Raw genomic sequence first — 26,978 nt, forward strand, 5'->3', positions numbered from 1 at the left:
CTGTGAATAGTTATTATTTAATGTTCACATTTAGAGCTAACAAAAATGGTATTATTTCCTTTAAGCAGTGGAATTATAGAGTTCTCTGTCACTCATAATTTAACTGAGCTCGAGGTGAGGTGAGCTTTTCTGCGTGCTTGGTTTAATTGGCAGAAGGATTCCCCATAATGTCGTAACAATAACTCCCAGAATGTTGATAGGGCTTCAGACGTGGTAACACCATTGAATGTCAAAGGCCAGTGTTCAGACCATCGCTTATAGTTGATGGTCATAGCTTGGCATTTTTGTGGCACGCATGTTACTTGCCACTCTTCAGCCCAAGTCTGGATATTGTCGAGAATTGTTGCATTTTACACGGATTTCTTCAGTATCTGAGGATTCACGAATGTTACTGAACAACGTGCAATCACTGGGGACAGGAGAATCGACGTTTCGGGCATTAGCCCTTCTTCAGGAATGCCCGAAACGTCGATTCTCCTGTTCCCTAGATGCTGCCTGACCTGCTGCGCTTTTCCAGCAACACATTTCCATCTCTGATCTCCAGCATCTGCAGACCTCACTTTCTCCTCAACGTGCAATCACTGGCGAGCATTCCGACTTCAGATCTTGGGTAATTGGCAAAGCAGCTGAAGATGGCTGGCCCGGGGACTGTACCCTGAGGAACGTCTGCAGGGACGTCCTGAAGCTAAGATGACCTAACTCCAACAACCATGCCTGCCGTGCTATGTGACAGGCAAAACTCTAACCACGGGAGATTTGATCCCCTGTAACACGTTGATTCCTGTTTTTAGAGTAATCCTTAATGCCGCATTCATTCGAATGCAGCCTTGATATTAAGTCACTCTCACGTCACTTCTGGAATTCTGATCTTTTATCCATGCTTGAACCAAGGCTGTAACGAGGTAAGGCGTTCAGTGGCCTTGGCAGAACCCAAACTGGGCATCACTGAACGTGCTGTTGGTGAGTACGTGCTGTTTGATGGCACTGTTGCTGTCTCCTCCCATCACTGGACTGATGATCGACAGTACACCGATGGGGGTGGTAATAGGCCGAGTTGGCTTTGCCCTCTTCTTATGTCCAGAACGTGACTTGGGCAATTTTCCACATTGTCAAATAGATGCCAGTGTTGTAACCTTACTAGAACAGTCTGGCTATGGGGCGAGACAAATTCTGGAGCACGAGTATTCAGGATTATTACCGGAATGTTGTCAGGGCCCTTAGACTTTGCAGCACCCAGTACCTTCTTGAAATCACGGGGAGTTAATTGAATTGCCTGAAATCTGGTATCAGAAAGATTGGGAACCGCTGGAGGAGGCCAAGATGGATAGTCCATTCGGCATTTCTGGATTGAGATTGCTGTGAAAAATCCAGCCTTGCATTGTGCAGTATTCAATGGTAAGAAATATATTCAGCCATTGACAAATACTTATTGAGGCTGGTAATGGCCTTGCAACATTTTAATGTTTACGTGGCAAACAAAGTATTAGAGATGATTATGTATACTGATCACAATCTTTTAATATTTCTGCAAAGATTTACGATAAGTACATCAGATTATTTCGTTGTAATGTCAGGTTACAAGCATTTACCCGACAGATTGTACATATTGTCGGTCGTGAAAAAAATGATCACGGATGGTTTATCCTGAAACGAAAAGAAAAATGGTTATATAGGATAGAAACGGTAGTGTTAAATATTATAAAAAAATATAATGTGAACAAAACATGCAAGTGTAGGTCTAGGTCTGAGCTTTGGACCTAGTAATATAATGGAATTACAGTTTGAAAAATTAAATGAAGCCATCTTTTCATAACGTTGGATCGTTCCTTTCCACGTGCGAGTTGTTGCGAAGTTGGTAGAGGAACTGCAGATTGGCAAGCAGGAAGTTAGCGCTTGGTGTTTGTAAAATTGTAGTTGTCAAATGGTGGTGGTGGCGGGGGTGGGGGGTGGGTGGGGGGTGGGGGAAGCATGGCGTGAGCTGTATGAGAGATGGTGCTTCGTCGGTGCAAAGAGATTGAAAATGGATGTCTGTGATCACCAGGTGAAAGTTTGTAAGTACACAAACAACCCAAGCTGAGACATTTGAATTGAAAGACCGTGCAATTAGCAGGCCAAGCAGCAGGTTTACGAAGAATTTAACCAATCAATTTACTCAAGGCACTTCGATACCAAAAACCTATTAAATTTAACTCTGATAGTTTTGCCAAAATCTGTAAGAAATATTGACATGACATCAAGGGTAAAAAAGAAGGTGACAGTTGTAAAAAGACCTCAGAACTAGCTGCCATCAGACAGAGTAAACGGCCTTCAGCTGTCCAGTGTCAATCGTTGGCTGTCACAGCCTCATCGTTCTCTTCGAGACATCTAAGCAACAAATGAATGAGAAGGTGTTCCTGACAGAAGAAACGACGGAGAAAGCACAGAACATCCCGGAAGACTTGTATACTGGCTGTAATTTCAACAGCATAAATGTTGTTCATTTTATACTTATGAATGGGAGTGATGTGGAACAGCTTACCATCACAATATTGTTTTATTCGGGGACAGTATTTAGTTGAAGGGATTTATTCTACTTGTTAATGTCTTAGTAACTGTTCACTGTTAGATTCAGAATAGCGAATTACTACTTGTTATTTTTAAAGTGTCAAGGAGGAATTTTATTCCAATGCGGGAAGTTACTGAAAAGCAGGCTAAAGCACTTTTTATGCTCCTTTTCCAGATCGTATGGTGAGGTGCTCCTCTTTGAGTGTTTCGGTTTTAGTTCACAGTGGAGTGCAAATATCTGTTTTATAATAACGATGACTACAGATACATAAATATTTACAAGAAAAACTGTAACATAGGTTATACATGGCTTATGGATACTTACCAGGGATGCCAAAAATCGCAAGCATGGGGAAATAGCCGCCCTGTATAACCTGAAGTGCGTATGAAACTCGATGGGCTACTGTTATCCAAGGTCGATCCGCAAAGAGCCAGTGAAGACCATACGTGAAATCCCTATCCATGGCAGAAGCATTCCGTTCCATTGTTCTCAGATTCTTATCTCTGAATCCCTTCTGTCTGGAATAGCTGGTCGCTAATAGCATCAGAGTTGCGCTTCCCAGTCACACGGTGTTATAATCCCGTCAAGAGCAGGGACTTCTTGTAAAAAGGTGAGCAGCTTCCAATGTCACAGTTAGGATTCATAGATACTGACATTAATCGCAATCTTTGAACAAACAAGTTCAATTAACACGTTTCTAACCAAAAGTCTAACAGAAAACATGTGAATATATTTCAATTCTGTCAGAGTACTTCGAATGAGCAATAGAATTGTGAAAATAGTGCTGCATTGGTCACAAATTTTCAAACATGCTCTTATAGATGGCAAATGTTTAAGAAGACTTCAACATTGGAGCTTAAAGTTAATCGATTTCACACAAGCACTTCCAGATTTAAGCAATGCGTCCTGGTCTGGAACTTCAAAACTGAATCGCTTCCTCCCGGCCCTAAACTGTTGGCATTAATGATAGTTGTCTTGTGTCTCGGTTGGGGTAAGACTTCAACATTGGGCGGCACGGTGGCACAGTGGTTAGCACTGCTGCCTCACAGCGCCAGAGACCCGGGTTCAATTCCCGACTCAGGCGACTGACTGTGTGGAGTTTGCACATTCTCCCCGTGTCTGCGTGGGTTTCCTCCGGGTGCTCCAGTTTCCTCCCACAGTCCAAAGATGTGCAGGTCAGGTGAATTGGCCATGCTAAATTGCCCGTAGTGTTAGGTAAGGAGTAAATGTAGGGGTATGTGTGGGTTGCGCTTCGGCGGGGCGGTGTGGACTTGTTGGGCCGAAGGGCCTGTTTCCACACTGTAAGTAATCTAATCTAATCTAAGTAATCTAATCTAATCTAATCAAAGCCTTTACTTCTGGAGAAGTGGAGAATCATAAAGCATTGAACGACAGACCAGTCAGCATAACATTGGAAAAGGAATAGCACAACTTTTGAATTCACAGTTGTGGATGAAAAAAATCTTATATTGAGATCATGTTGGGGTTACAGAGAAGAATCCACCTGGATACATGCAAACTCCGATTGTGTCCGTCCTCACAGATCTGTGGATTAGCATTCCAAGATCTGTCTGTTCCGCTGAACTTCCTGGAGTCTGTGCCACCAAAATCGAACAACCTCCATCTCTCTTCATCATACAATGGAGCTTAAAGTTAATCGATTTCACACAAGCACTTCCAGATTTAAGCAATGCGTCCTGGTCTGGAACTTCAAAACTGAATCGCTTCCTCTCGGCCCTAAACTGTTGGCATTAATGATAGTTGTCTTGTGTCTCGGTTGGGGTATTTCAATACTAGTGGGCACATTTTTTAAGAAGAGAGGAGAAAGATTTTTAAAAAGGCAAGAGTCTTTTTTTAATGCCGAGGTTATTTCTCACGTGGACGATTTGCGTGCAATCACAACTAAAACGACATTTGGATGGATCAAAGAATACCAAAGGTTTGGAGGGCAAGGATTAGGCAGGTGGGGCTGGTTTAATGTGGGATTATGTTTGACATGTACTAGTTGGACGGAAGGATCTGCTTACGTGGTGATGACTCTATGGGTCGAGATACACCAACCGCCAAGTCATCTGCAAGACTGACTAATCAAGCAGGAAATGTGTGTTTCTCAGGTGACAGCTGTTTCCCCTAAAACAAAAGCAAAAGTCTTTATTTTCCATTATGATCCTCAACCTGAGAGGAAAATTTACTTGTTCCACAAATAAACTGTCCAAATTGTTAAAACCATGTACCTGGAAGTCTCTCCAGAATTCAGTACTTGGATAACAATCGCAAAAACTGCAGAAATAATTACTATTCTTACAACGCTTAAACAGCCAAATGGTCTTCACCTGTTCCTCATCTCTATGCTTCTTGGATGCTTGCATAATTAAAGTGATGAAGATTCGTAGTGGTGTGTGATTGTTCATGGAGGAGATCTGAGTAGAACAAGCCGAATTTTTCAGCTGAGTAAGCAATGCTTTCAACTCCATGGAAATGATATTGATTTGCAGTGCAGCCTGTTGCCAATCACAGACGACCAAACAAGCGGGACAGCCATTTATAATGCCATTAGGCATCATGAATTTAAGAACTGTCAGGCTGGCCATCATTGGAATGCCAGAGTAGGATCAGCATTTTGAAGGTTAATGGCCTGAAGGTCATTTACTAAAAGAAGAACGTCGATCAATTTGGAATTTCCTCCCCAACCACATTTCACATTCCATAACATTCTCGCTCCTTTGCCAATGACAATGCAAGTTTTCCAGAATCATGCAGCACTAAAGAAAGACTATTCGGCCTCTCAAAAAAAAACATTTTTATTGCATCGATTTTCTCCCTTTCCCCACGACACTGACGTTTCCCCACATAGCTACAAATGTTTTTCTTCCAGAGGAAATCTCTGGTTGTTTTCTGAGTGACCGAAGTCATAAGGAGATTGCATATCCTAACTTTTGGAAATAACCTCACGACTACCTATCCTGTTGACGCCCCTCATCTTGACTGCTACTGTCACATCTACTCTTCTCCTCCCTTGACGAGTGGCTACCTGTCACAACTTCTCCAGTTCCATATAGAAGAGGAGTAGTCGCTGTTTATTTCACCTTCGAAACTGACCTGCTATTCAATGTAATCACAACATGGTCAGATAAATCAGTTCCTGCTCCTGCTTTCTCTCTTTGATTCCTTTAGCCTCGGACATAAAGCAAAGAAACTCAGAGCACGAGGAGCCCACACAGATTTTGCAGCCGGCTCATCCCTATAATATTATTATGGCTGTTCAGTTAAACTCTTTCGTAAATACACTCAAATGGAAAATGTGACGTGATAGCAAGAAATTTAGAGTATTTTCCATTCAGGTTCCAAAAGAGGTGATTCAGCTCATTGTCTTCATTTCACTTTTTGCATTTCAACAAAAGCCTCGGCAGCTTAAGCATTGTAATTTCATGAACCTTCGTGTCCTCCATTAACAGGACCATCTGTCAGGTTTTTTTTTAAATGAAAGCTTCTACCAGTGAGGCATCCCTTTGCCATAAACACCACTTGTACACCAGGTATTCTCAGTTTGTAGAGATGACCTGATGATAGAACGATTCACAAATTTTCCAAGTTTCTGAAAGCACAGAACTGTGTTGCAGTGTGGGGATGTGGCAAGGAGGGGTCGAAGTTTTCTCAACAAGTTGAGTGAGTCGGGAAACACATGGTAGCTGCAGTCCAAAGTGGCTATATGTGAAGTTTTATGGCTCGGTGTGAAAAATAGAAAGGAGGACCATTGTAGAAATGACGATAAATTGCAATATGTGGATGCTCTGATCGATCTGGGTGCCCTCCTACAACAGTCACTGGAAATAGATATGTGGGGCAGCAAGCAATGAGAAGATAAATAATGCATGGGTCTTCATTGCAAGAGGATTGGAGTTAACAAGTAGGGATACCTTACAGCAGTTTTGCAGAGCCTTTAGCGATCAGGTCTGTAGTAGTGCATACAACGTTGGCCTCCCTAAGGTAAGGAAGAGAGGATATCCATGACATTGAGGGATTGCAGCGGTGGTTTATGAGGCTGATATTGGGAATGGCAGGTCTATCCCATGAGAAAAGGTTTGGTCAACTGTGTATTCACTTCTGTTGAGAGGTTCATGGGACTGATTTTGGCAATGACAGATCTATCCCATAAGGGGATGTTTGGTCAACTAAGTATTCTCGTGTGTTGAGAAGCATAAGAAAGAATCTGACTAAATTTTCAAAATTCTATCATATTTAAACGGAGTAGTTACAGTGAGGATGATTCCGAGTTAAGGGGTTATAGAACAAGGGGATACAGTACAGGAGACGTGGTAGAACTGAGGTGAGGCAATAGTTTCTCATAGAGAGGTGCCTGCGATGATACGATGGTTTTAATGGATGCATTTTATCCTGTGTTATTGTTTGTTAACAAGTTTTCAGGCAGACGTGCTGAGAAACCTATGCACAACCACTAGAATATGCAGTTCGTGAGGCCATAGTTATAAAGTGTGGTTGGAGAGTCTGGTGAAATGTGGAGAGATCGTGGCAGGAGTAACAGAGAAATTCTCAATACCAAAATTACGGGTTATACTTTGTAACAATATAACTGGATCACAAGTGGGAGAGGTGCTCACTCAGGTTGAAAAAATAATGGAAATTCAAGTAAATCTTGTGATTTTCATGACTGTGTGACAATATGCTCACAAAGGCACATGCTGGAGCAGGAGGAGAAATCAAAGAATAAAGATAAGCAATTTGAAGCAGTTGGATCAAAAATCATACATCAAAGAAAAATCTGAGTGCAGTGCCGAATGTTACACTCTTAGGAATGCGGTCTTAGAGTCATTGAGTCATACAGTACGAAAACAGACCTCTGGGCCCAACCTGTCATATTAGACATTATCCAAAATTAAACTCGCCCCACATGCCTGCTCCTGGACAATATCCCTCCAAATCTTTTGTATTCACGTACCTAACCGGATGTCCTTTCAGTTGTTTTCATTCCCACATCGATTGCTTCCTCTAGATGTTGCAACACCTGCAGGAGTTGGTTTTGCTCAGTTGGCTGGATCCTTGATTTGCAGAGCAGTATGGTACCAACAGCGTGGGCTCAATACCCATCACAGGTTTGAAGTGCCCATGAAGGTCTTTGCTTCTAACCTTTTCCTTCGCCTGAGCTCTGGTGATGTTAAGGTTAAAATCACCATTAGTTGCTTCTTTCTGATAAGACCCTTATGGTCTGGTATGATTATGGCTGCTCAACAACATTCCACACGCAAATTGGTCTCTGTTGAAGAGAAAATGCAGGCCATCATACAGATTTTTAAATCTCTCTACTCTCAGCTTAAAAATGTTCTCAATCTTTGGCAGATACGATATTGTGGGGATAACTGAGACGTGGTTTCAAGTGGACAGGGCCTGGGAAATTAATATTCAAGGCTACATGTGCTATCGTAAGGACAGACTGACGGGCAGAGGAGGTGGGGTGGCCTTGTTGGTAAGGGAGGATATTCAGTCCCTTGCGCGGGGGGAACTAGAGTCAGGGGATGTAGAGTCAGTGTGGATAGAGCTGCGAAATACTAAGGGTAAAAAGACCCTCTTGGGAGTCATCTACAGGCCCCCAAACAGTAGTCTGGATGTCGGATGTAAGTTGAATCAGGAGCTGAAATTGGCCTATTGTAAAGATGTTACTACAGTTGTTATGGGGATTTTAACATGCAGGTAGACTGGGAGAATCAGGATGGTTTTGGACCTCAAGAAAGAGACTTTGTGGAGTGCCTCAGAGATGGATTCTTAGAGCAGCTGGTGCTGGAGCCGACTAGGGAGAAGGCAATTCTGGATCTGGTATTGTGTAACGAACCAGAATTGGTCAGAGACCTCGAAGTGAAGGAGCCATTTGGGAAGTAGTGACCATAATACAATAAGCTTCAATCTGCAATTTGAGAGGGAGAGGGTACAGTCGGAAGTGACAGTACTTCTGTTAAATAAAGGGAACTATAGAGCTATGACGGAGGAGCTGGCCAAAGTTCAATGGTGCAGTACCTTAGCAGGGATGACCGTGGAGGAACAATGGCGGATATTTCTGTGTATAATGCAGAAGTTGCAGGATCAGTTCATTCCTAAAAGGAAGAAAGATCCTAGGAGGAGGCATGGGCGGCCGTGGCTGACGAGGGAAGTTAAGAAACATATAAAGTTAAAAGAGAAAAAGTATAACATAGAAAAGATAAGTGGGAAAACTGAGGACTGGTAAGCTTTTAAAGAGCAACAGAGGATTACTAAGAAGGAAATATGCAGAGGAAAAATGAGGTACGAAGGTAAACTGGCCAATAATATAAAGGAGGATAGTAAAAGCTTTTTTAGGTATGTGCAAGGCAGAAAAATGGTTAGGACTAAAATTGGGCCCTTGAAGACAGAAACAGGGGAATATATTACTAGGAACAAAGAAATGGCAGAGGAATTAAATGGGTACTTCAGATCTGTGTTCACTGGAGAAGACACAAGCAATCTCCCTGAGGTAACAGTGGCTGAAGGACCTGAACTTAAGGGAATTTATATTTGCCAGGATTTGGTGTTGGAGAGACTGTTAGGTCTGAAGGTTGATAAGTCTCTGGGGCCTGATGGTCTGCATCCAAGAGGACTGAAGGAGGTGGCTCGGGAAATCGTGGTTGCGTTGGTGATTATTTTCCAGAGTTCGATAGATTCGGGGTCGGTTCCTGAGGATTGGAGGGTGGCTAATGTTATACGACATTTTAAGAAAGGTGGGAGACAGAAAGCAGGAAATTTAGACCAATTAGTCTGACCTCAGTGCTGGGAAAGATGCTGGAGTCTATAATAAAGGATGGAATTACGGCACATCTGGATAGTAGTAACAGGATAGGACAGAGTCAGCGTGGATTTTTGAAGAGGAAATCATGCTTGACTAATATTCTTGAATTGTTTGAGGATATAACTCTGACGTTGGACGAGGGAGATCCAGTAGATGTAGTGTACCTGGACTTTCAGAAAGCTTTTGATAAAGTCCCACATAGGAGGTTAGTGAGTAAAATTAGGGCGCATGGTATTGGGGGCAAAGTAGTAGATTGGATTGAAAATTGGTTGGCTGAAAGGGAACAAAGTGTACTGATAAATGGCTCCATTTCGGAATGGCAGGCAGTGACCAGTGGGGTACTGCAGGGATCCATGCTGGAACCGCAGCTTTTTACAATATATGTTAATGATATAGAAGATGGTATCAGCAATAACATTAGCAAATTTGCTGATGATACAAAGCTGGGTGGCAGGGTGAAATGTGATGAGGGTGTTAGGAGATTACAGGGTGACATGGACAAGTTAGGTGAGTGGGCAGATGCATGGCAGTTTAATGTGAATAAATGTATGATTATCCACTTTGGTGGCAAGAACAGGAAGGCAGATTACTACCTCAATGGAATCAATTTAGGTAAAGGGGCAGTACAGAGAGATCTGGGTGTTCTTGTACACCAGTCAATGAAGGCAAGCATGCAGGTACAGCAGGTAGTGAAGAAGGGTAATAGCATGCTGGCCTTTGTAACAAGAGGAATTGAGTACAGAAGCAAAGAGGTGCTTCTGCAGCTGTACAGGGCCCTGTTGAGACCACACGTGGAGTACTGTGTGCAGTTCTGGTTTCCAAATTTGAGAAAAAGACATTCTGGCTATTGAGGGAGTGCAGCGTAGGTTCACGACGTTAATTCCTGGAATGGCGGGATTATCTTACACTGAAAGACTGAAGCGACTGGGCTTGTACACACTTGAGTTTAGAAGACAGAGAGGAGATCTGACTGAGACGTATAAGAATATGAAAGGATTGGACACTCTGGCAGCAGGAAACATGTTTCCGCTGATGGGTGAGTGGCGAACCAGAGGACATAGCTTAAAAATACGGTGTAGACCATTTAGGACAGAGATGAGGAGAACCTTCTTCACCCAGAGAGTGGTGACTGTGTGGAATGCCCCAGCGGGTAGTAGAGGCCCAGTCTCTGGATTCATTTAAGAAAGAGTTGCATAGAGCTCTCAAAGATAGTGGAATCAAGGGTTATGGAGATAAGGCAGGAACAGGATACTGATTAGGAATGATCAGCCATGATCATTTTGAATGGCGGTGCAGGCTCAAAGGGTTGAATGGCCTACTCCTGCACCTATTGTCTATTGTCTATTGTCTATTTTCGATATATGCCATTCCGGGGCAACAATGATTAACTCTGTAACCTTTGTTATGGACCAGGCCAGGCCCCCTCACAACATTTCAAGAAAATGGTCCAGATCCTAACTTTGCTATTTGTTACAAGCAGGTGTAACGTGAACATTCCTGTCGGAATGCAACTGGTCAAGTTACTTATTTGAAACAAAACAAACTTTATTTACAAGATTACCGAATTAAACACAAAAAAGGAGAACCGAATAGTGAATAACTTATACGATCCGAAAGATTATCTAACCTTCGTGATGTTCTTACAACTACTTCCAAATATCCCCATAAATACCCCATAGCACAAAGTTGAATTCAGACATAAGTGCTTACAGGAGAGGAGGATCAGGGAGAGAGAGGGAGAGGAGGATCAGCATGGATCAGCTTCTTTGGGCCCAGCAACTTCACAACTGCCTGACTGGCGTCAGTGAACAGCCAGATCAAATCAAATTGAAATATTGTTGAGCTGGGAGAAACGGACACTACCCTTTGCATTACACAAAAATGTTTCTTTTGAAAGCTTAAAGTCTTTTATCTGAATCAGTATCTGTTGGCTACAATTAAATTGGCCCTAAAATTCATCATTCAAACCCAGACTTTGCAGAATCTGTGTCTTTTATGATCTCCTCAAAAAATAAAGAGAAACAAGGAAGAAATAACATTGCAGAAGGAGCGTCATAATTACAACTTTATTATTGATTAAACTTCTCTCGGGCTGCCTCTCAACCTCCAATATTCCTGGAAAAGAAGTTCCCAGCCGATTCAATCGGTTTTTTGCAACTCAAGCATTCTATAGCCGGAATACCCTGATAAATCTCTTCTGACACCTCTCCAACTCAATAATATCCTTGGTATAACTGGATAACAGAGCTAGATACGATATTCAAGAAGAGGCTTCACCAATGTCTTGCAATACCTCAACATGAATTCCTAACTCCGATACTCATTTGACTTAATAATGCCTTTTAACTAATTTGTTCATATGTAACGCGATCCTCAAAGAAATATGTACCTGAACTCCTCGCTCTCTTTGTTCTGCAACTTTTTCCAAGCCCCTATCAGCAATTGTACCAAATAAATCGATTCTAACAATACTACCTTAGTTTATTGTATAAAATCCAAAATTTAGCATTTCTCCAGACTGAACACCATCTGCCAATTTTCAGCCCATGGAACCATTCGATCAAGATCCCTCTGTACTCTTTGAAAATATTCTTCACTCTCTAGTAGACTACCAATTTTGGTGTCATCTGTAAACGTATTAACAACGTCTTCTATATTCTTGTATAAATCATTTTTCTAAACGACAAAGAAAAGAGAACCCAGAATCGATCCCTGTGGAACATCCCTGGTGACAGGCCTCCAGTTTGGAAAGCAACACTCTACCACCAAGCTCTGCCTCCTATCAGTAAGCGAATGCGTCCAATTCACAAACTCTACCAGAATCCGAGGCGACCTAAGTTTACGAATTCGTCTACAATGTGGAACTTTGTCAAAGGCTTCACAGAAATCCAAGTAAACATCGCCTACTGCTCTGCCGTCATTAATATCCTTGAAAACTTTCTCAAAAAAAACTCAATTCGAGTTTGTGAGACATTGTGAGCATTGGATAGGCATATGGAGGATAGTGGGCTACTGTAGGTTAGGTGGGCTTGGATCGGCGCAACATCGAGGGCCGAAGGGCCTGTACTGCGCTGTATTCTTCTATGTTCTATGTTCTATGATTTTCCACGCACGAAACCATGTTGAATAATTCTAATTGATATTTCAGCATTTATATTGCCGTTAATGTGTCTGAGACAATTGTACATACTGATCATAACCCCTTAAAGTTCGGGGCAAAACAAAAGGATAAACATTCTCGACGTTTTAGGTGAAGCTTATTATTGCAGCCTTTCAAATTGAAAATTATGTACATGGCAGGACAAGAGCTTTTAATTGCTGATGTATTGTCGTGACATTGATGAAGCAAAATGGAGGCGTTCAGTGGTGGGAGTAAGCTCTAATTCCTATCTCTATTGCAGCTAAAAGTTGGGAGTTACCTTCCTGCTGTTAGAATTCCATGTGAGACAACCTGTTTTACTGAATTTGATTGTACCCACGGTGTGCAATTGAGTCTTAAAATATTGGAACAGTTAATTAGTTAAGCCAATTAATTCTTTTATTTTCATTTTGTCTCTCGATTTTAATTGTAGTATAAAAGTAAAGTGTGTGTTTGCTTAACATCGAGTAGTTTGATCAATCAAATTGCATCTGAAAAGCAAAACTTTACACTTACCTTTAATATAAGAAAAAGAGTAGAGTCTCGGTTACTTTATTAATATACTTAGAGGAGGTTTCATCTGGTCCATAATAACATCTCATCTCTACCTCTCCCTCATCAATTATTAAGATATGCCAATCTTGATTTGCAACTGATACAGTGAAACATGCACTTTATAAAAAAAATAAAATTGGCCCCTACTTATTTTACCATATGTCACACCTCCTCACTCTTGTCCTCTCCTTTGAGTTGTGGTGACCCTCAGAATAATAACAAAATTACGTTTCTCTCTGTAATGGGAGAGCATCCTAATGTTCCTTTAGTCTGTTGCATCTTTACTGGTTCTAGATGTGAACGGGATTGCAGATCTTGTAATCATAATATTATGAATACCTGTATCTTTTATTTGACATTATTATACGTGGAATCATCAAATCCACGCAATATATTTTGTGATGTAAATGTTCATTTGTTATTAGAATCTGCTTTCCCTAAAGCACAGAATGCGTTCTTACACAGTCGAATACATTGTAGAACGTAAAGTGTCTTAGAGTTGGATAGTTCTCAGTCCAGTCATTAATTGTCTAGGCAATCGTTTAGTTATCACCACGCGCCTTACAGGTATGCATTTCTTTCTAAAACTCAGTTTCAAACTTTCAATCATGGCTTATTTCATCTTAGCCTCAACTTCAATCTCCTGCCTGGTCTCCACTGAGAAAGTAAAATCCCAGACCAAGTGTTTGGAGAGCAGATATGCTCACTCTGATACGGCCATTTTGGATAGCTAGTAAAGCACCCAATTTTGAAAGGGTGCTGCTATTTCATTGTAAGCGAAAAACAACCTGAATTTTGAAGGTAGCAAAATATCTGGGACTGCAATGGCGTTGCTGTGTTTGACGGTGTGCTGGACACTGCTACCGAGGTTCCCACATTTCACAGCTGCTCCCACGATCACTGTGAACACCGCAGCGTGCCTCAACTATCATGACATTGGGACATTGACTTAATCACAGAGTCAACAAATATAATTTGATCAGGTGATCACCTCGAACAGTCATACAAATGTATCACTTTCACTTAATCAGAGAGATCAGTCAACCACTCTCCCTATTTGCATAAATGCGAAACATCGACTGCTCACAGTGTTGATCCAGATAACATGGGACACCAACTGGGAGCATTGTACCCAGTTTACTTCCACATAGTTTGCTGTCCGCCTACCTTTATATCGTCATGGTACTGCCGTGTTTTTGTGAATAAATGATGGAAATCAGTTCCCCAGGCTGAATTCCCAAAGTAAAACTGAGGAACAAGCAGAACGAGAGAGAGAGAGAGCATTTTGAAAATGATGAAACTCGAATACCCTAGCAATGCACCCAACTTCAGGAGTTCATATTGTAATAGGAAGTGGAGCATGAGATCCTGCTAGCAATAAGTCGGCGGTGGACGAGCTAGTGTACAGGCGTGGTCTTGTCATCTTGGCTAAATTTTCAACTTTTGTCCATTCCTTTTCCCTTCCTCCCCTTCATTTTTCTCAAACGGACCTCATGAAGAGAGCTCTTCGTTAGGTGATGGCTACATTGGGCTCCGGAGCAACGGCAGCGTTATCAGAGGCAGCGTGGTTGCAGAGTCGGTCTGTCGGCATGTGAAGCCTGGAGGGAGACTCTTACTTCCGCGTATTGTGGGCCCTTGATGGCAGCATGGCATTGGTTTATATGATTGCAATACTTCTGTTTGCGCCATGGCGGGAGGTGGAAAGCCCGAGACAGCACAATCTTGGCGGCATGGCTGGGGCTCGGAATCCCAGAATGCAACTCTGGCTGTAGCAGCGGAGACAGAAAGGTTGAACTCCTTAAGTTGTCTTTCTGTTCATTTCGCCAAAGTCAATGTGACTGGAGTGCACCCACGGAACAGTGAACAGTTTTCACTGCATTTTGGAGGAATGCACGTGACAATAAAGGATATTCTAATTCTATCAGACGCGTCTGAGGCTCTGACTGAAATTAACTTTGTTATAAATCTTTCTCTTCTCCTTTGTATGGATCCAATGAAATTTGACGTACACTTTCTTGAATCATGAAGATTAAAATAACTGCATTGGTCGTAGTGTTTTGTCCAGTTTCGATTGTAATTCAGATCAGCGGCTTGTTACAAGGACAGGTCAGAGACAGTCAATAATTAGGCTAGTAGCGAGGTTTCTGACTGCCCAGATCGCGCAAGGGACACATCAGAACTGTGGTGGAATACTGCTCACTTGGGTTGAGTACAGCTTCAATAACACTCAATATGTTTGACACTATCCATGCCAAAGCAGCCCACTTGATTGGCACCACATGCATAAGCCGCCATTTCCTCCATCACCGAAGCTCAGTCGCAGCAGTGTGCACTATCTCTCAGATGGACTGCAGAATTTCACCATGGTCCGAAGACAGCACCTCCTAAATCCACAATCATTTCCACCTAGCGATCAAAGGCAATATATTCATGGGAATACCCCACACCCACCGCTGCAAGTTCCAGAGTAACCATTCATCAACTTGGAAATATATTACATTCTTTTAGTGTCGCTGGATCAAAATCCTGGAACTCAACCCCAAAAGAAATTATAGATTTACTGACAGCATGTGGACTGTGGCTGAAGAAGGTCACAACCACTTTCTCAAAGTGACAACCCCAGAGGGCAATAAATACTGGCACAGCCATTAATGCCCGAGTCCAACGAGTGTATAAACTAAATAAAAAATATTAACAGGAATGGATGGAAGACCGAAACATTTAGGGCTCCTTCAGCATTATGAAGTTCTAAAATTGCTGTACCCACACATCCATGTTGAAAAGTCAAATTCCCCTCCTGAGTTAGTCATTCTGTCATGTTGCATTAACAGGACAGACCAACAAGTTAAGTCGAAATTGGAGCAGACAGAGGCACTTGTCCCTGGACTCCTCAACCTTGTCTTTGGAACCTAGTCTGAGACTATGTCAGCAGGAGAACCTTATTTTGCTGGCAGTACGCCAGCACCTGTATCTGGAATCAACAGTGGAATCACGAGTAACCGGAAGTCAGCAGGAAGGTGCACGAAATGATGATTAGGTAGGCCGTGAGACCACTAAATGAAGGAGCAATCTCGATGGGTTGAATGGTCTACTGCTTCTTTTTGTGCGCAATGTGATGGTCAGACCTCATCCTGCGGGGTCGGGTGACTCTGTCAACATCGGTGTATGCGTGAAGGCTGAAACATCTGCACTGAATTTCAGCCAGATTAATTGATTAGATCATCCATGTTGGCCCCCACTTCCTCAAGTCTTGTGCACGGAAGGTCTCTGACTTCAGCCAATTCGATCCACTCGAATGTTTTGAAGGTACTGGATGGGATCTGCAGGCAGTGGAGTGAAGACCTATTTAACTCTGGCAGAACATGGATTGCTCTTTTATTCTGCGACATTGCATCACACACGGCTCGTAAAGGATAATTGAAAATAAAGACTTTGTACGGTGTTAAACAAATATAACCTTTATTGAGAGCACAGTTGAATGATCTTATGTCCAGCCTTTCCAGGGCTCACATGACCCAGAGCCAGATGATGGAGTATTATTGCATCATAGGCCAGACCACATTTAGTGCCTGTCCTTTGTCCCCCTTGAAATGAATGGCTGTTTCAGAGGACAATTCAGAATCGGTCAAAGCAGTGTCAGGGTTTGAAAATACACATAGAATAGAAAAGGACAGCATACGTCCTACCCGAAATTGCATTAGTGAATTCTGATTTTGTTGAACATCAATGAACAATGGTGCCATGGCAATCAGTTGATTTTTAACTCCAGAACGAGTTATTTGAATCAATTCTGCAGTGGAGTTCGAAACCCCAGATGGCTGACAAAAACCAGAGCTTCTAGGTTTGAGGTGAAGACATTGCACGCTGAGTCACAACCTTGACACAGGCGGGTGACTGCTGGCAAGTCATTTCTGCCTCTCAGTTAACTAATTAATAAACTCACAATTGTGGAAAATACAATTGTTCAGCAAATTTGTTGTGATTGCCCGAGTGACAGCTCTTTCTCTGCGTTACCTACTTCTGCGATCCTTTAATTCCAGCCTTCATCAGCAATCCAAGACTTTGTCCCTGGTAGACCTGTGTGTCCAAGTGTCCGCCTCCAGGTTTGTGGAATTCCCTCCTTATATCATCCACGACACTCTCAGATCCTTCTTAAAAACATGTACTTGCAGCAAATGCTTCTGTCAGCTGTCAATGCTGTCTGCTGGACTGCTATGTGCAGTTGTCGCCCAAAGAAAATAGATTTCGATTGCCCTCAGATGGCGTGACCTGGACCGAACGCGAAACTGATTCTTAACGTTAACTGTACCCTTAGCATTAACCATCACCATAACCTTAGTCCTCACCCTCACCCTAAACTTTACCCGAAGCCTGACCCTATCTCATTGTATCTTGTAGATTGTACACAATGCTGTGACAGAGTGTCAGCGGTGAAGGGAGCAGATGCTTGTGGGTGTTGTGCCAATCAAGGAGGCTGCTTTGAAAGAGATGGTTTCAAGTTTCTTGAGTAGTGTTGCAGCTGCACCCAACCATGAAAAGTTGTGCAATGCTCCATCACACTCTGGACATTCACACTGTACGTGGTGGGCAGATGTTGGAGGACCTGGAGGCGATTTACCCATTGCAGCTGATCTCCTCTCCGAGCCACTGTATTGGAAAACAACACTCACGAAACTATCCCTATCCTAAGTGGCCAACCTGCATGGATTGGGAATCCACAGTGTGCAGGGAATCAAATTCCTTTGACAGGCCGTGGAGTCTGTGCACTATGGGCTATAAAACCTTTGGGTGCCACGGGCCTTTAACTATGATTAAAACACAAGGTAATGAGGCGGGGTTACAATGGAAAAGCGGTCTTTGATTGACAGCGAACGGAACATCCGCTGCTAATCCTTCCTTACTACCACAGCACAGGCCAGTCAATGTCGATGTAGATGGCACATTGAGATAAAGGTCTCCAATAGCGGGACGAGGAGGGCCGGGTTTGAAAGGTAAGCTGAAGTGCAATTTAGCTTGGACAGAAAGTGACTGGTGTGAATGATCCCGTGGAGGAAGGTGGCTGTGGGACACGGAAAGGCACGCAAGAAATGCCGCAGGGAAGCGGTAAGACAAGTACATACAGGGTTCTCCATGCGTAAAAGGAAGGAGTAGGAGAGGACAGAGTTGGAACGGTAGCCACAGCGGCCTTCAAAAGAGGTAATTACAGTCAGAGAGTTCCAAGGAAAGGGTCTGTGAAGAGCAGTGAATGGAATCGTTCAGTTTGCAGAGAGTCTGGAGGCCGAGAAGGGCCACCAGACAGGAAGAGGACATTATAACAATATCGGGGGCCGCCAATAGACCAAAGACAATAGGAAATGCGGTGGGAAAGAGGGTTCAACCATGCGTCCTCCAAAGACACCCACAGTGGAAAATGTGTTGGAGCTGAGAGGAAGGGTCACTGAGCGAGTTACAGATGACTGGGTGGTTCCGTAGTCCACCAAAATTGAAAAACACAAGCAGGCGTCTCAACGTCCATCACGGGTTTTCCAATGGGGCGTGGGACAGGCGCATCGTGAAGGCCTGGAAAACCTTCATGCAGCGCCCCTAAACATTAAGTGAGATAAAGGGTTGTGAAGTGTGAATGCAGACTGTTGAGGATGCTGATGTCGTGGAACTTGGTGTTATTGCTGCGACACGTGTTGAGGGGACTGGACCAGCATTCTCAGGCTTGTGGCATAATTTCTCACATGCTCTGTATCTGTCTCTGTCTTAGTCACTATCTTGGTATGTCTGTCCCGGGCTTTGTCCATGATTCCATGTCGGTGGTTATCGGGGGCATGCCTCTCTTGCTTCTTTTCCTCTGTCAATCCATATTGGTAAGGGCAGTGAGACAAGGATCCCATTGCATTTGCCGCCAATTGAGGTTATAGGATTTGATGGTCTGGACGTGGCGGGATTACATACAATTTGCAAGCGTCTGTACAGCAAAACGATTATTCTCGGAAACCAAAAATAAATGCGGGCAGTCTAATCCTAATCATCTGAAACGCAGGCACAGAAATCGAGTAAAGGCTCTTTAGACTTCTGTACACAGCGTGTAACCTCCGCAAAGTCTGCCTGTTGCTGTGCTGCTGCCGTACTGGCAGGCATCACGGCAGCCACAAGCCAATTTGCTCATGCACCTCGATCAGTCCAAGGCACCTGTGGAATGCACGGGAGTCTGTTATAGCTGCTCAATGGGTCCTGTACACGAGATGCATTGAAGTATGGACGTCCTGTGGCAAGCAATTGCAAATACTGCAGCTTTGTTTTCGCCAATTGTTGAATGGTGTCGCACGCTTGAGTGGATCAGGGCATCTTGGAGCATGTTGCAATCCTCAGCATGAGTCAAAGGCTTGTCGAGAGACGTGTTGCCGACCAATAGTCGGGGAAGTTGATGTTGATGACTGTGGCCCCCAGATCGGCGATTGTAAGGCGCCGATGTGGAGTAGGCACCCGGCTGTTGTTGCTCAGTGGAGGCTTTCCAAAGTTATGGTTTCGCCACAAGGCCTCAGCTCACCGTGTCTTGTTGCTTGTCGGTAGAAAGTGGTGAGGATGAATGGCGACAAAGGCAACGATTTCATCCGTAAGAGGGTTTGGGTCTGAGGAAAGGCAAGAAGCTTTACAGTAATGAAGGGTATAAGGTGGACGTGACAGAAGCTGAGGACGCACCAGATGAAAAGCTGTTGGGCGGCTGACAGCGATCTTTATATTTAGGCGTCTGATGGTCTTTTGCAACTTCTTTAAATGTATCTAAACAACGCAACATGTAATCAGTTTCCCAATAGGGGTCGCTGTACCCAATCACAATGTTTTTCCTCCAGTGATCAATCTCTTCCAATTTAAACGAGCCTCCATGAGGCCAGTTTCTGTTGGATCACCAGTGCAGGTTGGAAGTGAAAGGAAAAACTTAGCTACTGTCTCCTGTCATATCGGCGGGTGACCAGAGCAGCACCTCCACTCCCGGCATCTTCCCCTGCAACCGCAAGAAATGCAAAACGTGCACCCACACCTCCCCCCTCACTTTCCTCCAAGGCCCCAAGGGATCCTTCCATATCCATCAGAAATTCACCTGCTCATCCACACATATCATTTACTGCATCCGCTGCACCCAATGTGGCCTCCTGTACATTGGGGACACAGGCTGCCTACTTGAAGAACGTTTCAAAGAACACCTCTGGGACACCCGCACCAACCAACCCAACCGCCCCGTGGCTGGACACTTTAATTCCCCCCCCGCTCCACCAAGGGCATGCAGGTCCTTGGCCCCGTCCATCGCCAGACCATGGCAACACGATGCCTGGAGGAAGAGCGCCTCATCTTCCGCCTCGGGACCCTCCAACCATAAGGGATGATTGCAGATTTCTCCAGCTTCCTCATTTCCCCTCCCCCTACCTTATCTCAGTCACAACCCTCGGACTCAGCACCGCCTTCTTGACCTGCAGTCTTCTTTCCGACCTCTCCATCCCCACCCCCTCTCTAGTCTATCACCCTCACCTTAACCTCCTTCCACCTATGGCATTCCCAACGCCCCTCTCCCAACTCCCTCCTCCCTACCTTTTATCTTAGCCTGCTTGGTACACCTTCCTCATTCCTGGAGAAGGGCTTATGCGCGAAACGTCGATTCTCCTGCTCCTTGGATGCTGCCTGACATGCTGCGCTTTTCCAGCAACACATATTTCAGCTCTGATCTCCAGCATCTGCAGTCCTCACTTTCTCCGAGATTACTAACAGTGTGGAAACAGGTCCTTCGACCCAATGAGTCCACACCGACTCTCCGAGGAGCAACCCACCTAAACTCATTGCCCTACATTTACCCCTTCACTTAATACTACGGGCAATTTAGCATGGTCAATTCACCTACCCTACACATCATTGGACTGTGGAAGGAAGGCGGAACACCCGGAGGACACCCACGCAATTACGGAGAGAATGTTCCAACTCCACACAGACAGTTGCCAAAATGTTTTCTCGATGAAATCTCTAAGTTGAAGTAAACAGAAAAGATCTCTGCTGGGCAGTCAGTATTTGGGGATCAGTTGATCAAAAGGCATAATTACCTCGCCCTAAAACAAGTCTTCCAAACTGGAAACGCTTCTCCTTGCTCCAAGTTTGAACCCTGAGTCCATTATTCCTGTTCGGAACCCTGGCTTACCAAGTATGGAAGAGAGTGGCGATGTTTTGGATAAACAACCGTCACTCTGACGCATTGCCCTCCATGCCTTGACCAGACTAATAACATTGGTGTCCCACCAGTGATCCATAACTGTCTTCATCTTATCCATGATCACAGGTTAATGAGAAAGCATGTTGCCTGGGAGGTCTCAATATCCAGCCAGATTGGGCCTGGATACTTACCTGCCCAAACGGACACAAATAACAGCATGAAACTCAATTGGTACCTCCTGAGTTTTGGGAAATCAACTGCTCCCCATTTTTGAGGCAACTGCAATTTAGAAAGCTTGATGAGGGGCCGCCCAGGACCCCAGAAGAAGGAACTAAACTAACCCATAAGATTCCGCAACATTGACCTGGGAAACATTACAGGGAGCATAAACATGAGATAAAGCAAACGAGGGATGGCATTAATCTCAAAAAGTACTATTTGTCCCAAGCACGAAATTGGAAGAACCTCCCACCTCTGAAGATCCTGACTAATTGTCGAGCAGGTCAACAAAATTATTCTGAAATAGCCGATCAAGCATGGGGGAAATAAAGATCCCTAATTATAGGAAACCCGCCCGTGACCAAGTAAAGGGGTTCCCAGGGCCACCTCCAAAATTTGGCACGTCCTTGCGGTCCCCAAAGGCATTGCTTCCGATTTTGGAACGTAGACATCATATCCTGAAATAGCCTCAAAATGCATAGATACGTTGGATCATATGGAGTACAGACGTCATCGGATCCGGTAAAAACAGAAGGAAATCATCTGTATAAACTGCAATCTTGTGTATCCTCGATCCCATTTCTGGACCGGTTTTGTGGACGGACTGATTACTGGCCTCTGCTACCCGCACCAACGCTAATAGAAACAATTAATGGGAGATGACACGGAGAAGAGTGACACTACGCACATGGACACACGCTGGAAGTGCCAATGACTGCACTGAAGCTATCAAGGAATCGTCAGTGTTTATAATAAACAAACAATGTTATAAAGACCTTATCACTGACCTATTATTACAAAACGTTAAGAAGTATCTTGACAGGTGTTCCGGGTTGAGAGAAGAATCGCAGCTGACCACTGTGTTGTTGGTGTTTTTCTTTCCCCTTGGCTCCGGTATTTCCTTGTGCAATGAATGTTCTCTCCCGACACTGTGACGAACCGGACGATTCTTGGGGTACACAATCTGCTAAAGGGCAGATCAACGTTTTAAGGGGGCGACTGCAGGTTCGCTTATAGAGAAATACAAGACAGACAGACAGAGGTTGACAGAGGCTGTCCAGCAGTGACCAACATCTCCCTCTGTTTCATAAACCGTCCAAGAGTGCAACTTGGCGCAAGTTAATAGAGGAGGAACAGACTTAGGGCCCAGTGTGAATTATAAAGCCTTCGCCCCTGGGGAGAAGTAGCAAACTATGGCCTCCCAGGGAAAATCACAGCCCAGAAGCACAAAATCAAGCTATCGAAAGAGCTGGAAAATATATGGGTAGGGCTACAACTACACCTGAGAGACATACACCAGCTCGTCTGGGCAGCTTGCCCAGCGGACAATAGGAGACAGGTAACTGGCGGACCCGATGCCATAGTCGCCCAAGACTTTAAAGGAGGATAGCGGACACATGCTGTCATCCTTACAGCCGAGATAGATGTCCAGCAGGCCCCATTCGCCAGTTTTAAAGTGAAAAACCAGAGGGTGCCGGGAAATGCTCCCACGAACTGGGGCAAGATCACGACCACTAAGCAACGTAAAGGGGATGGAGCCTCTGAGTATGGGGAACAATTACTTAGTATCTATCAGTAATGCTCAGGACAAGCAAACCCTAATCAGGGGTCCCGGACATTCATCCAAACTTTGAGAAACGGTCCCTCTCGCACCCACCAAGCCAAATTGAAAGTGGGACTAATAATGTCCCAGGATTATAATTATCTAGTTGAGTGGGGTGGCGAGGAGGCAGAAGCTCCTGCAATAAAGGCAAGATCTCACGAAACATCTTACTGGAATGGAGGCGAGTGTAGAGTATAACTATCATGTCACAACTGTGGCCGAAATGGGCACTTTGATACAGAATTCCGTGCCCCATGAGCAGGGAATAGAACAGGGAACAATGTAAAATACTGTAGCCACTACACCAGAATAAGACACATAGAAGCTGGATGCTGGGAAAAGCATAGGGCACCCCAAACACTACCCAGAACAACACAGAACCGCGGGATTCCCGAGGTCAGCAGAGATGAAAATAAGCTACCGCCATTCGTGAGGGTAAGGGAGAGGGGATAATTTACGTGCCTGCAAAATAGAAGGGAGGTTATGTGAAATGTTAGTAGGCACCAGAATGGTTGTATCTTTCACAAAGGTAACTTTACCCAACACAATCACTTAACCTGGTAGGAGGAGATATAAAACCAGCATACCCGAGTGAAAATACCCTGGTAGAAATAAACATGAGATTCTACATATTCCAAAATGCTGTGGGCGCCATAATGGGCAATGATCTCATGAGAGAATAAAATGTTCTAATCGATTGCACAAAATACACTTACTATTAGGTGCCCAAAGAAGATTCTGGTAGAGCCATACGTTGGCTCCCAGCTTTCTCAAAATAAGCTATCCACTAATCCTCAGCATCACAGTTGTCCCACAAAGTCTGAGCTCCAAGACCTAATGTTCGTTCAGAACATCAGCAGGGGCTATTATTTCCAAATATACCACACACATTTTCCACTTGACAAATATGTGCTGTCATGTCTTAAACTGCCACGTACGTTGTCTTACTTACCTAATTGCTTCGTATAAAGTTAACATCAGGGAAATATCGTTAGTGATATGTCGTTATCCAACTGTGGATCGTTATTAATTTATCATATTGGCTCAGACTTTCACATATTCTTCTTAGTTCTGAGTTTAATCCTTTTTTGTCAGATGTGGACCAATAATTTGCTAATTTATAGAAAATTGGAGACAATTGCTGATCCCAGTGCATTGTGCACCAGTGAACTTATAACTTTATCTGCGATGTCTCTTGCACTTCTTTCAAACTCACTGCAGGTAGCTCCCAGCAGCAGAATAGAAGTGTCTCTGTTACTCGGAGGTAAGTGTAATCCTCGAGGTCCCCTCTCCTCCATCACAGGGTCACAATCTATGTGACTACTGGACATGTGTCATCTTCGAGCTCGCACTCCACTCTGATCTCTCACCGGGTCAGTGTCTCTGTAACTCCCAGGTAGGTGTAATCCTCTGTTTCTCACTCCACTCTATACCTTCACAGGATCACCGTCTCTGACTCCTAGGTATGTATAATCCTCCAGCTCCCTCTCCAGGACAAAGGTTTCCCAAGAACATCCCAGGGATGAAATGCTTGATATAGGAGGAGCAGTTGAAGTCTCGGGGTCTCTACTCGAAGAGGTCTAGGAGGAGGGGGCGGAATTTCATTCAAACTTACAAAGTACTGGGATGCCTACATAGAGTAGGCGAGGGCAAGACATTTCCATGAGTCGAAGAGACTAGGGCCTAAGTGCACAACGTTAGAGTGAAGGAACGACCCTTCACTTTAGAGATGCGGATGAAGTTATTCCGCCAAGAGGTGATGAATCTGTGGAACTCACTACCATAGGGTTGTGGAGGCTAAGTAATTCAACGCATTTAACTCACAGACAGATAGGTTCTTGATGAGTAATAGGATAAAGGGTTACAGGGAGTGTGTTGGGGTTACAGAGAGTAGGGTTGAGAAGCAATTCAGCCATAATCGAATGGTGGAGCAGACTCTATGTTCTCAATGGCATAATTCTACTCCAAATCAGTTATTCGTATGGACTAGGCTTATTCCAGCGTTTTTTTCAATTGTGCAGTCACCATTTCTGGCATACTGTTCATCATACATTCCAGCACGTTCCTGATTATTATTGTTACCTCTTGGTTTCAGACCAACTGCAGAAACATGCTCTATACAGTAACTTGGGATTCCTTGTGTATAAATCGCAGAAAGGTGTCATACAAGGTCAGCAGGACATAGAGATGGCAAATGGAACGCCAGCATTGATTTCAGACAGAATGGAGAATAAAAATAGGGAAGGCTTGCAACAACTGTGGCCGTTCCTTTCAGCCCACACTGAAAACACTGTGAACAGGTTTGGCCCCCAACTAGATGCACAAATGTTCTTCAATGAAGGCAGCTCAGACAAGATTAATCAGACCAATCCTCACAATGGAGGGATATTGACGAGGAGAAGTTGATAAGATTGAATTTGAACTCATTAGAATTTAGAAATCGAGGTGTTTTTATTAAAACAGAAAGGATTCTTCTGTGTTCTTACATGGTTAGTACTGCGGTCACTACAATATCGAGGACTAATGTGTCTCTACTATGCTGCACTGATCTATGTTGCAAATATTGAAGGGTAATGGCAAGAAGAGATCTTGGTAAGCTGGAGAGTATGGTGTCTGAAGGAAGAGACACCAATAGGAAGTGTTGTTTGAAGTATCGGAGTTTACAGAGACCAAGTGGTTTGACTTGAGCAGACGACCGAGATTGGAAGGCTTTCAGGGTTCGGGATGTTCTTTAACAGGGAGGGATGACCATAGAATCACAGCAGGCTACAGAAATGTGGAGAGATGTAGGGCCTACAGAAGGTCATTGAGATGGGATGGTTGTGAGAGGTGGAACAGTTTCTGAGCATAAGATTGTTGGTAGTTTGGGAGTGATTTAGGTGAATGGAACAGAGTACAGAGATAAAGTGGGTTGGGTAGATCAAAGAACAAACTCATATATGCAGGGTAGATGTGACTGAAGGTGTTTATAGATATAGGAAGGTATACATTCTGCAGGTTATTTAGATATGAAGGATTGATGTCTTACAGATTTTCTTGTGGATGAGGAGAGCAATTTTGGAAGGAGACAGTTTCCAGATCAGGGAGCATTGAAAAATCCTTCAGTTTGGTCAAAGTGGGAAATTGCAGGGGAGATCCAGGATACACAGATAGGGGTGTGAAGGCTGGAGCACGTTATGGAGTTGCAGAGTCTGGAGGAGCTAACATTGACAAGGTGGGTTATTACAACGTGAGGATATTTCACCGAGAGTGAGTCATGTAGAAACTGGATCGGGAGAGTCACAGACATTCGAGTGAGTTATACAGATTGGCAGCGTTGCACGGATCTGAGAGTATTACACAAATAGGGAGGATTGTAAGGTCTCCACAGATTGATCATGTCTTCACGACTGAAAGATGTTACGTAGATATGGATAGCTTAAACCCAAAGTATGTCTTATTCGTTTTCCAGACCAGATCCTCAATATCCCACGTCAGTCAGGGATGCCTAAACCTGCCAGCTTTTCTCTTCAGATTAACAGGGGCATACTGGCCCTGGATCCTTGATATGACATTTTGAAAAGCATTCCATTTGCCAGTCATTCCTTTTCCTTCAAGCAGACTCACCCAATCGACCTCTGCTCGATGCTGCCTAATGACCAGAAAACTGGCCCTGTTCCAGATGGCAACGTTTACCTATGGACTTCTCCTATAGTTATCCATAGTTATGTTTAAACTGAGACAGCTGTGGTCACTGGACCACAAGTGATCTCTGACAGACACTTGCGCGCCCTTGTTTTCCAAAGGGAGGCCCAGTGTTTCACCCGCCTGAGTAGAGCTCTCTACGTATAATTTTAGGAACCTTCCTTGGACACATCCGACAAATTCACCCTATCCGGACCTCTTACACTTTGGGTGGCCCAATCATTACAGGGTTTGTTA

The sequence above is a fragment of the Chiloscyllium plagiosum genome, unplaced genomic scaffold, assembly GCF_037043375.1.
Source record: "Chiloscyllium plagiosum isolate Xiang-an unplaced genomic scaffold, Cpla_swu_hap1 HiC_scaffold_41, whole genome shotgun sequence".
Lineage (NCBI taxonomy): Eukaryota > Metazoa > Chordata > Chondrichthyes > Orectolobiformes > Hemiscylliidae > Chiloscyllium > Chiloscyllium plagiosum.